This window comes from Neopsephotus bourkii, unplaced genomic scaffold (assembly GCF_033783945.1).
Source record: "Neopsephotus bourkii isolate Nb327-2 ecotype Australia unplaced genomic scaffold, CSIRO-AGI_Nbou_v1 NB_873, whole genome shotgun sequence".
Lineage (NCBI taxonomy): Eukaryota > Metazoa > Chordata > Aves > Psittaciformes > Psittacidae > Neopsephotus > Neopsephotus bourkii.
This window is the reverse complement of record NW_026901367.1, coordinates 1,625,225-1,636,372: the sequence shown is the minus strand read 5'-3', so window position 1 is coordinate 1,636,372 and position 11,148 is coordinate 1,625,225. Positions and strand designations below refer to the sequence as shown.

Genomic DNA, 11,148 nt, shown 5'->3' with positions numbered 1-11,148 from the left:
TACTTCTGTGCCAACGTGGTTCTTATTTTTTGGCAAAACACAGAAGACAGAAATGAGTGATCCAGAAACTTAGGATTTGGCCTGGCCAAAGGGCTGTTAACTTTACCCAGATCAGAAGTCACTGGTGCAGTTTTGTTTGGGACAAAAATATATTAGGTGGCAGAGCAATCATGTTCACTGTGTTTGAATTCACATTTGTTTTGCTGCTGACAAATAGAGGATTGCTTGGAAGGATTTTTGTCATTATTACTTATTAAAATTGCTGTTCTGTAGCTCATGGCAAATACCTTTTCAGAGTTCTATACTGGTCAAATACATTAAAATGTATTTGATTTTCTAGAAGTGATAAAGGAGTGATTGGAAGCATTCATATAATACAAGAGACCTGAGCAACACAAATGGTGTCTTCTGTTAAGCACAGAGGTGGTTAATTGGAGCTTTTAAAGCCTGAATTCAATGGGGGAAGCCAACATACTTAAAGCAGAGAATTGCATGATACAAATGACAAGCAAAGAAGAGACACCAGGGCAGCAGTTCATGGAGAATGAATGCAAAGCTATATATGTATCTTGAGGTTGACTGATGTTGCAGAAGTTAGAAAGAATCAAAACAAAGGTGTAGAGAAATATACAGCGATGACTTAAAAGTGATCTGTAAGTGAAGATCTTTCTAACAGGCACTGTGCATTCACCACAAAGGACAAAGCCACACAGAATTAGCGTGAAAAATGTTTTTCTTGAACACTTTTGCTGTCAACAGTAACTAGCACGCAACACTTCTGCATTAGCTCTAAATATGTGACACTCTGTCTAGGTAAAAGAAATTGAGGCATGTTGTCCTCCTGACTCTGTCACCAGTGATACTACACAGTCATAACTATTCTGACATTGTTCCGAGATCTTAGAGAAATACCATAACTTTTAAACTCTTGAGAAGCAGCCATGCAAAATATATGCTTCAGCTTTAAAAAAGCCATTCATCCACATGACTTGCACCAAAGACTGAATTCTATAGCTGAGATTATGTATGGTTGTAAAAAAGTCCAGAATAAACATAACAAAATGTTTTTCAGATGATGCTTTTAAAAATGATGATCAACCTTGTTATTTTTTCCATTCAAACATGCATGAGAAGAGTTAAACAGTTCACAAACAGCCATGAGCATTGAAAATAGAGCTCTTGACTTAAACCAAAATTATTAGATAGCTTTTTCCACACTCACCAAAATGAGAAGCCTGGAGCGTACACGTTTTGTAACCATCATGGGTTTAAGCAGCTCACTTTTAGCCTGTACATCTGTGCCCCATCCTCTCCAGCTCACCAAGCATGCTGGTGCAACTTATGTGATAGCAACAGCAAACTTGTTTATATTAAACTTTCCCAAGTTGGGTGGAAGTTAGTTATGATCCACTTAGTCAACTTCTGTGGCAAGAAGCAGCTACATTTGGCATACACTCTTCCACTGAGGGGCTTCTCATGGCCCTGATTTCTCCTGGGCTTAAGTTTATGTTCTGTTTTATACTGTAAGATTAAATTGAGCTCCTTAAATGGTTTTGATGGGAAAATACATGCACTTACTATTTTATTTGTTGTACTTAATGCTTAAGTGGAACCCATTACACAAACCTGGCTCTATGAAAGCAACTCATAGGGAATGATAAAGATAGCACTTACCTTAAAATAAAATAAATCCTCTCAATAATAATTTGTTTTTCCTTTTTTTGCCATTATTGCAGAGAAAGACAATGCTGGAAAGAAACAGTGCCTGTTACCACTCCAACAAAGCTTCCAGTAGTGCTCCAGGCATAGCACCACACACAGGTAGGCTATATCAAGCTGCTGATTTCATTACAAGCTCTGAAGAATAATTAGGGATGTGACAAGGGCCAGCATTAAATAGCCCAGGTGCCTGTTCACATATAACACCCAAGCCAGTAACATTTTGAACTAGTAAACTTGTTCTAGTAGGATATATGTCTCTCATTCTAACTTTTTAAAGAAGCCTTAAGAGCATACATTGGAATAGCATGATTTTAAAGAAACTGCTTTTCTCTTTCAATTGTTCTTCTCCCCCTATTCCTGTCATGTTTAGCACTACCTGAATTCCCTGCTGTATCTCTTGTGATAGCTTTCAGATGCTGCTAGAATTTCATTAAACTTGCATTAGCTGCAGTGATTACTTGATTAAATCTTACTGTTTTCTTCAGAAAACTAATTTGAGGAGTAATCAAAGATTCTGTGGCAGGTGAAATCTTTGATTTAAATGGTTTCAGAATAAAATTAAGAAGGTAGGTTGATTGCATCAAGCAAACTACCCAGTCACGGCCATCTGACTCTTGGCTTGTATTATCTTTGTGGGGCACCTGTGTCTCATCTTATTTTAGGACAGCACCAAAGATGCTTTCTTCTCTTGGGTACTAGGGGGTTGAATACTGTTCTGTTCCTGAGCAGGAAGGAGATGTGATGTAGCAGCACAGTGTGTGCTTTACTTATGGGAATGGAGCATCAATTCAAGCAGAGGATGTAGGTAAATTTGAACCTGTAATCATCCTAAGCATTACTGTTTTTTTAACTAAGCTGTAGATGTCTACAACCCAGGATTTTCTAAAGTGGATGCTTGAATCTGTGAAAACCAGTTACAAATGAAAATCCCCCTTTTCTAGATCAGTGCTGTGATTTCTAAGTTATATTTTTTGCACTGTATAAAGCGCAGCTAAGGTAGAGGATTGAACAATTGTCAGAGGAAATTCTTTCTTTTTCTTTAGGAAAGGTAGTTATGAGTGTGTGTATATACAGCTTATGTGTTTACATCCTGTCTACTATACCCACCGTGCAATACACACATACAGTCTATAATGTTTCTGTTGAGTAAGAAGCTTTCAAGACATTTGAGTCATGACTGTTATTGCTGTGAAATCGGAAACTAGTAGAAGAGTTGAGGAGAGCAGTTGCTCCCCCCCTAGTTGTGGTAGAAAGCAACACAAAACAACAGACAAGACAGACTTCTTCATGTCTGTCTGGGCTATCTTCATTTTTTGTATTGAGAATCAACTGGTTTGATGTTTAGCAAACTTTTAAACCAAGGTGTCCTGCTGGTGTATGGGATGTTATGTGTCTCCAGCAAGTCAGCTGTAAGATATACTTTCTGTGAGGAGAAAAAAACCCAACAATTGGGAAGTTGGGTCTTTTGCAGCCTCCTGGCAGGTTAGAAACAGCCTCAGCAGATGCATTGAGTGGGAGCAGTCTTAAAACTGAGGGTCTGTAGTGAAAGCTTGTAAACGCAGGTGCAGGGGCTTTGCTGTGCACAGGCTGACTGAAATGTGTTGATGTGAGCTGGCAGGAGCAGTTCTGTAGGATGATGGGGAGTGCCTGTCTGTTTCTAATAGCAGTTGTTATACATGCTGATAGAAACTCTTCTATATTGGAAGTAAAGACATGGTTTGTAGTTCTTCTTTCCAAGAACTTGGCCAGGTATTGAAGTGGAGCTGTAGCAGCTTCTGGAAGCTGTGGATTTGAGTCTTTTTTTGGTTTGGTAAACCACCCTAGTTCATTAATCTGATGCCTTAAGTCCATGTTCCTCTGAAATCATTATCCCCACATGCTGTGAGACTGTATTAACGAGTATTTCCATCCCCTGCTTAAAGGAAAACTATTCTCTGTAACAAAGTCTCTCCAAGGACTTACCCTCATATTTCATGCTACTTTTTGTTGAACTGCTTTCTCTTTGCTTAACTCCCTGGAAACAAGAATATTTGAGGTCAGTGTTTGGGACAGGCAGTGGTACCATATGGGTGTCCTGTTTGTAAGTATGTGTGTATTTACTTACTACTTGTGTGTTTGTATATGTGTATGTTTACTTACTAAATGTGTAGGCCTGTTTGGTGTAGCATTTGAGAATCTGCTAATATTTCTTTTAAGTAGTTATATAGTGTCTTTGAAGTGAATACCTCTTTTGAAGTGGTAAATATGTTTTGGGGGTAGGTATTAAGCTGGGGCTAAGGCTTGTGCTGAGAGATGCTCATGGACAGGGGAAAGGCATGAGTAGATGGATCTGAAACATTTTTCATTTGTTATGTTGTCATAAATGAGGGCATTTGGGTTGGAAATAGGAGGAATGTCATAAAGTGGGGGGAGATTTGTAACTGGAGTAACTTTTGAAAGCTGGGTGAGTACTACCAGGTGTAAATGAGTGTGGGAGAGTGGTTTCCTTTAGCTGAGGCAGCAGCTGGTGAGGGTGGAGGAACAATATAGAGGGAAAAAGTCTTTTAATAAAGAAAAGCCTGCAAGCAGGAAGAACATCTCTCAAAGCAGTGCAGTAATGGTCCTGGAGGTCTCAGGCAGCACTGTTGTTCATGTTTAGAAGTCCCATTTTCTTGTTCTCCCAACTCCTGGCTGAGAAAATGCCCTGCAAAGCTCAGTAAAAGGCTTTAGAAGTTACCTCATCTGACAACAAAGTTTCTCTTATCTTTGGATGTGTCACTTACTCATCTTTGGCTTTGGGAGAAAATCAGAGGGATGAGCATCTCCAGTGAGAGTTACTGGTTTTAAACAGTTCTCTGGGTTACAATACGTTTTCTCCAGAGTCTGTGAAGCATCCCATTTTCATCCCAGAGACCGTCCCTTGTGCTGCGTGCCTTTGCTGGAGTCTTTTTGGAAGACCCTTGGAGGGGTCTCATCCTGTCCTTTCCGTACTGAAGAAATTGATAACACCCCTGGGCACATCTGCAGCGAGCTCCCTGCACAGAAAAAGACCCTAAAATGGGTTATTTCGTGCATCTCTCTCTATTTAATCTTTTGCCATAGGGTGGCACTGGTGAGCTGACCAAGGGATTCCCTTCTTGTGCAGTCCGAGCGACGCTAGGGCTGTTTTGTGGCGATTCCTGCAGAGTGCAGCTTCTGCCCACACAACCCCTCCTCAGCCTGCTTGGAAACTTCAGAAAATAGACTGAATATTTGTGGAACCATAGAAAAGAAGTTTGTTTTTTCATTACATGTTATCACACCGCTCTCTAATCCTTCACACAACCCCCCAGCTTGGCTCTTCAGTGGGATCAAATGAAACATGGGTAATTTTTCACTTGCAGGGATGAATGATTGGCACAGAAAACAATTCTTTTATTTGAAATGAAGGGGGAAATCTGCACAAATGGTGAATTCTACAACGTTTACAAGGGACAGTGGTGTCCCCTTTGGGCAGCCAGAGTGAAGAGTGGATGAAGAGCCACTGGTTTAAAAAGGAGGACCTAAAGGTGTGATTTTAAGCTTTTTCAGGCATTTACATGACCTCTGAGCATTCAGTGCTGTATTCTTAACAGAACAGCCAGAGTTTAACATAAATGCAAAAACACTGCCTGATAGGGATGATTTTTAGATACCTGTTCTCAAAACTGAATTAGCACCACTTCTAGCATGACAAATGACTTGTGACCTGTATCTTCAGTTGATTTAGAAAGAAATGCAAGTGAACCCCATGTGCAATGCACAGAGCTTCCAGATGTGTGTGCTGGTTTGCTGTTGATTCAGTTCTTGTGTGCCCAAGTTAAAATGATTTGAACTCTGGCAACTTCTCCCCCAGTGTTCCATCCAAGGGCTGAACATGGCTCAGGGCTCCTCTCTGTACAAACCTGTGAAGCCATGCAGACATTTGTTGGCTGTGAAGAGCCAAAGGTCTAATTTTAACTGATTATGATAGGAATGATGACAAATATCAAGGATACAGATAGCTCTGAAACAACCTGAGGCCCTGAATTGTTTGCCCAGGGCTGAAAACTGAGCAAATGGCAGTGACAGACTGAGGGTGGGCATCCTTTTGGGAAGGTGTTTTCTGAAATGGAGGTTTTTGTTTGATGGGCAAGTAGCAGTCTGGTCCAGCATGCAGTGCAAAGAAAATGCATGTAAAATGAAATAAATATGTATTTTATGCATTTAAAAATTAAAAACCTGATATAATCTGGGATTTTCCTGTGTGGTAACCCACAAACCAGTGAGGCTGCACTCACTATTGCCTTCAATCCTTCACAGATTTTAAAGGAATTACAATTTTAAGGGCTGATGTCTTTCCCTTACTGCTTTCTTCTTTTTGTTAGGGAGAAACGTGAGCTGTCCCTTGCTATCATGTGAGGAGGCATTTGCCTGATTGACATCCTTTTGGACACTGCTCACTTGGGAGTGTGGATGTGAATTTGGGGTCTGCGCCTGTCCTGCAGCACTCTGTGAGGACGTTGCCTGTTTTTGGGTAAGACAATTCAGAAAGGCTGAGGGTTAGTGAACCAAATGGATGAGTAAAAGGTAAGTAAGATGATGGGATGGAGGAAGGCAGCAATGAGGATTGATGACATGGCTCAAGCTGGCAATGGATCATGGAGTGAAGATGGGTGATTGAAAGGCCAAACGATTGATCTGTGTTGTGTCGGGTGATGGCACAAAGACAATCAAAAAGGTACATTTCGAACTCTTGGAATCCTTTGTTGAAACGCTGGTTGTGATGATTTAGCTGACTTATGAATTAGCTATTTAATGATTATTTAGACTTTCACATTGGGCATACTTTCTTTTAGCTTAGTGATTTCACTTTAAAAAGCAGTTTCAAGTAAGAAAATAAAGACAGTGATTAATAGGGCATCTCTAACAGAGCAAAGCTCAGGAGCCTCAAAGGTGCTGGTGGTGCCATGCGGAAAGGCCTTGGTAGTGTCAGAGAAGGAGAATGTAATGTGAAAATCAGAAAGAAGGCAGGAAATGATGGCTTGCCTACAGCTTGTCAGTGATTAAAATAGACATGAAATCCTTTGAATCCTTTTTATTTTTGCTTTCTATGGAACTCAAGGAAAGAGTCTTTGCAGCTTCGTCAAAAGCTGGACATTGATGGAGTCTGAACTTGCAGCAGTGCTGTATGCGGTGGACAGCACACTTGAGATAAAGCAGCAGCCTTACAGCTTGGAGTCCTATGGGCTGTATCTGTTCCCTCTCGTTCCCTGTTGGCATGCTGGTTTGCATTTTTCCCCTATAATTTCAAAGTCAAACTATAAATAGGAGTTGAGAACTGTGGGGATGTAGTGATTGATATGGGGTTTGTTTGCTGTTCTCACCCACTCGCCTTATAAAGGAGGTCTAAGCTTAAATTAAGAGCTAATGATGGAGCACTTTGTCAGCCCGTGCCATGCCCTTGATCTGTTTCCAGTGCATTGGCTCCATCCTCTGCTGTGACAAATGTCATTGATTTCCATGGGGCCAGTCAAGCCTTTTGTACTGGGCTTTCCAATTCTACCATGAACACAAATATAGCCTCAAAATACACTTATTTTTTCAAAAATGTCTCCTTGGAATCCCTAAATGTTTACTCTCATTTTTACTTTTTCTTAGGAGACATAATATCTTTTATCTTTTGGGGCATGTAGTAAGAGCTACACCTTGGTATAGGCCCTGCTTTAAAATGAAGGATGAAAAAAGCAATAAAAGGTTTCTAAGGCTGATAAAAAATATGATTTATAGTCAGGACCCAGTTATAAATCCCATCAACACTTACTGTAGTTATACTTGCGCGTTGCTGTGCTGTTGAAAGCAAGGTTGGTAAAGGAATTAATATGGTTACTTACACAAGTTGCAGCTAGCTTGAAAAATACCAGTGTTGTTAGTAGAAGTAGTAAAAGAATAGTGATGATAATAGTTATAAGGATATCTGCCATTTAAAACTAAGTATAGTTAGCTGTGTTTTGGGACCTGAAATGTGTAGAACAACATATAACATTTTGATAGTGTAGTAGCAGCTGTAGAAGTCAGAGCAGTAGAAGCAGCTCGTGATGGCATCTGCTCCACAGCTGATAACACTCCAGTGATTCTGCTTCAGCCTTTGGTTTATCTCCTTTAACTTATACTGTGTTTGGCTGTGAGCTTTATTTCAAGTGTTGCCTTGTCCTAAAAGCATCCTAAACTCCCAGTGTAACCTTTGTAAGTTGTTTGTAAGTCTTTGTGTAGTGGGTGTAAAGAGCATCTAAAGGAAAGCCGGGAGCTTCTCAGTGCTACACTGTGATTTTTAACTCTGTGTCACTGGACTGCTCTTTATTAACAACTCTCAACGTATTATTCCAGGGCAGGTGATCTATATCACTGTCTTTGGCTTGAGAGACTACACTCCACTTCTGAAAAACACACCTATTATTAAATGCTTTTTAATTGTTACTGCTGTTTTCAAGATATTAAAATGATTGTGGGCGTCCAGGCAAGTATAAACACACAAACTCAGGGCAGCAGTACCTGGTGTATCATGTTAGCTATGTACTCTTGTTTACTTAATCCTCTCAATGATATATTTTTTTCCAATTCCAAGCAGTTGTTGGGTAGTTTCTACTTGTCAAATACACAGATGTAATTCTGCCCCTGCCATGATCGACAAACAAGCTGTCATCTGGAAACCTCTTGTATTTTCTTTCTGAACCTGCTTTGGGCTGATACTTGTGTTTTTGACAGTATTAGCTGTACAAGTCTGCTAATAAAACCTCTAGTCTGCTGTATCAAAAGCTCATGCCATGTAGACCTATCTCCTGTTGCTGTAACCCACTCCCATCACTCATGCACATTAGTTTCTCTGTGGCAGTGACACTGAAGCTTTGGGTTTTGTGGCCAAGTGTGCAAAAGGAGATGTTAAAAACCCCACCAGGGTACCTCTGATGTTGCCTTTGTGGGTGTGTGTTGTGTTAGAGGCTTTAATTGCACGGCTGCAAAATGTTTCTCAAATGCACTAGAATCAGCATTTTAGTTGCTTGAGTTTAATCTCTTCTTTTGAGCTATTTCACTCTCTGCATACCATATTGAGGCTGATGCCTGCCTGGCACTAGCATGTGGCCAGTTGTACTTGCACAGCAGTTTCTACATAGAACAGTGTAAGATGCTGATGGGCACCAATGAACTTGCGGCCCCTAAGGGTGAAAAGAATCCTCTCATGCCTGCTTTGTGCTCTGTGAAGGAGTTTGACTTGTCATGCCACACAGTTTTGAGGCTAGGGCTGAGTTCTCACCCCTGGGGAAGGGTTTAAAGCCTCCATGAGGTTGTGAGCATCTCACCCTGAGTGGCTGAGCTGGAACAAAACTGAATTTCTTGGCTGAATCTGTAAGGTTTGGGGATTGTTGGCCTCTGTAATGGGATCCCTGGCCAGGGCTGGCCCTGATCACCAGTGGCTCCTGTGCCTTGCTTACATGCAGGAGGGATTATGCTTTTGAGGACTGCAGTAAAATACTGCTAAAGGTATATTTGTGACAACTTGGGGTCTATGTTCAATACCTGCCTCTTCCTGGGTGTTAGTTAATGCTTCCTGGAGGGGATTTCTCTTCTGTGACCAGGCAGCTGGTGATAGCACCTCCTAGCCTGACCCTTATAGGTCAGCAGGACACATACTACAATCCCAAAATGCCTGAGGGGACTGTTGGGTGTCCATCTCTGTGTCCCCTGACTGTGTTGCTGATGGCAGAAGGATGGGATGGGGCACCCTCTGTGCCTGGTTGTGCTGGTTTGGGCTAGTGTAGACTTTGGTCTCAATGCTGGGCAAAGCCTTGTGTAGAATTATTCATATTCAGGGAAATGTGCAAGTCTTGGCTGCAAAATTAGGAGCACAAATGCTTGTGAGAGGGAAAATGAAGTGTTAGTGCACACCCTTGCACCACAGCTGTGCCTCCAGATTGAGATGATTTATGGATACGCTGCCTCAGCCTCCTGTTCCCTGCAAATTTTCCTATACTTCACAAAAACATGCACCTTGTTCCTATTGTCCAAGTTAGGTGGAGCAAGACCTGCCCTAAATAATACTGTGGAGGAAAGTTTCAGTTGTGATTTGTTGTGATGAGCTTTACCATACTAACAACATTAAAATTGGTTACTGCAATAGAGTTTGCTTTAGATTTTCTTGCTTTTATTGGCTATTGTATTCTGTTGATTTACTGAAGTGGAGGTCCTGAATACAGAGTTTTAATGTTCCTGGTTTGCCAACCTTCCAAAAGTACTTCAGCAGGTATCTTGATGCCTGAGAGCTTCACAAATGCAGGAAACAGCACTCATATTTCATAGTGAAGACACTGGAGATGTTATTGAGTAAACTAATGATCTCTCTAGCACAGGTTCACATGCAGATGTCTTGCAAACTATTCCTTACCAGTTGCTGTAAATCCAGTGCTTTCTGCTGTGTTGGTCCAGAGACCTGAGCATGGACTCTTCACATGGAGGAATTGATTATGTTGATATTCTTGTAAATGTTTTTCCTTGTGGATCTATTCTTTGCACCAATCTAGTGCTGATTCTGTTATAAATGCGTCTGCTTTTAGAGGGAACTTTTTCAGTGTTACAGGTAGACAACAGCCTTTCTTGTGGATCCTGGACCTGGTTTGGTACAAACTGATTGTATAGGCAAAAACTGTGTGTAGCTGTTGCCATCTTCATGATTTGTGCTCTCCAATCTTTGTTGTCTCTGGATCATGGCAAACAGATGGTGTTCAAGTTGTATTTGAATATCTGACTACACTGGAACTGAAGCAAAATGCATTCAGCTAAGAATACTAAGAATAATGATGCCAAACCCTTTGGAAGTTTCTTTCCTCAGTTTTTCCATAGTCTTGTTTATAACTTACTTTGTTATACAGCTATGCTTCATCTGAATGGCTTAACCATTGGCTTTGGAGATGCACCTGCCCAGTTTCTTGGTGTTTTGTTGAGTTGAATCATGATGCTCGTGGTCACTGTGCACACAAATGTCCCTTTAGATCTTCCGTCTTCTTGGTAAGTACAGAACTTGGATTTAATGCAGAAAAACACATCTCCATCAAATAGAGTTACTGTTCTGGCCAGAAAATGCAGTTGTATTTGTGATTTGAGCCCAAGCAGTTGTGTATTAATAACTGTGTTCCTCACAGCAGTACCCAGCAGCAACTACAGGGATTGAGCTTTACACCTAATCCAATTTCAGAAGAATTGGTTAGCAATGGAAGCGAATGGCTGGCTGGTACTTGCATAGAGTCCAAGTTCAACTGTACCTTTGCCTTTCACTGAGCAGACTTACAAACAAGATCTGGCACCCAAACAGGCCTGTGCTAGACTGGAATTATTCATGTGCAGTCACATAAGTAAACAAGTAAGGAATCTGGAGCCTTTTTGGATTATTGCGTTTTT

General features: G+C 41.0%; 1 long non-coding RNA gene across 4 annotated transcripts in view; it reads left to right on the top strand.

Annotated features, from left to right (window-relative positions):
* The first annotated feature begins 1,752 nt into the window (after positions 1 to 1,752).
* LOC133214132 (uncharacterized) overlaps positions 1,753 to 11,148 on the top strand; it is a 129,788-nt gene continuing 120,392 nt past the window's right edge. For all 4 annotated transcript variants that reach the window (XR_009726005.1, XR_009726004.1, XR_009726007.1 and 1 more), the window contains exon 1: positions 1,753 to 1,821. This is a non-coding gene — a long non-coding RNA (uncharacterized LOC133214132). The remainder of the gene's footprint in view (positions 1,822 to 11,148) is intronic.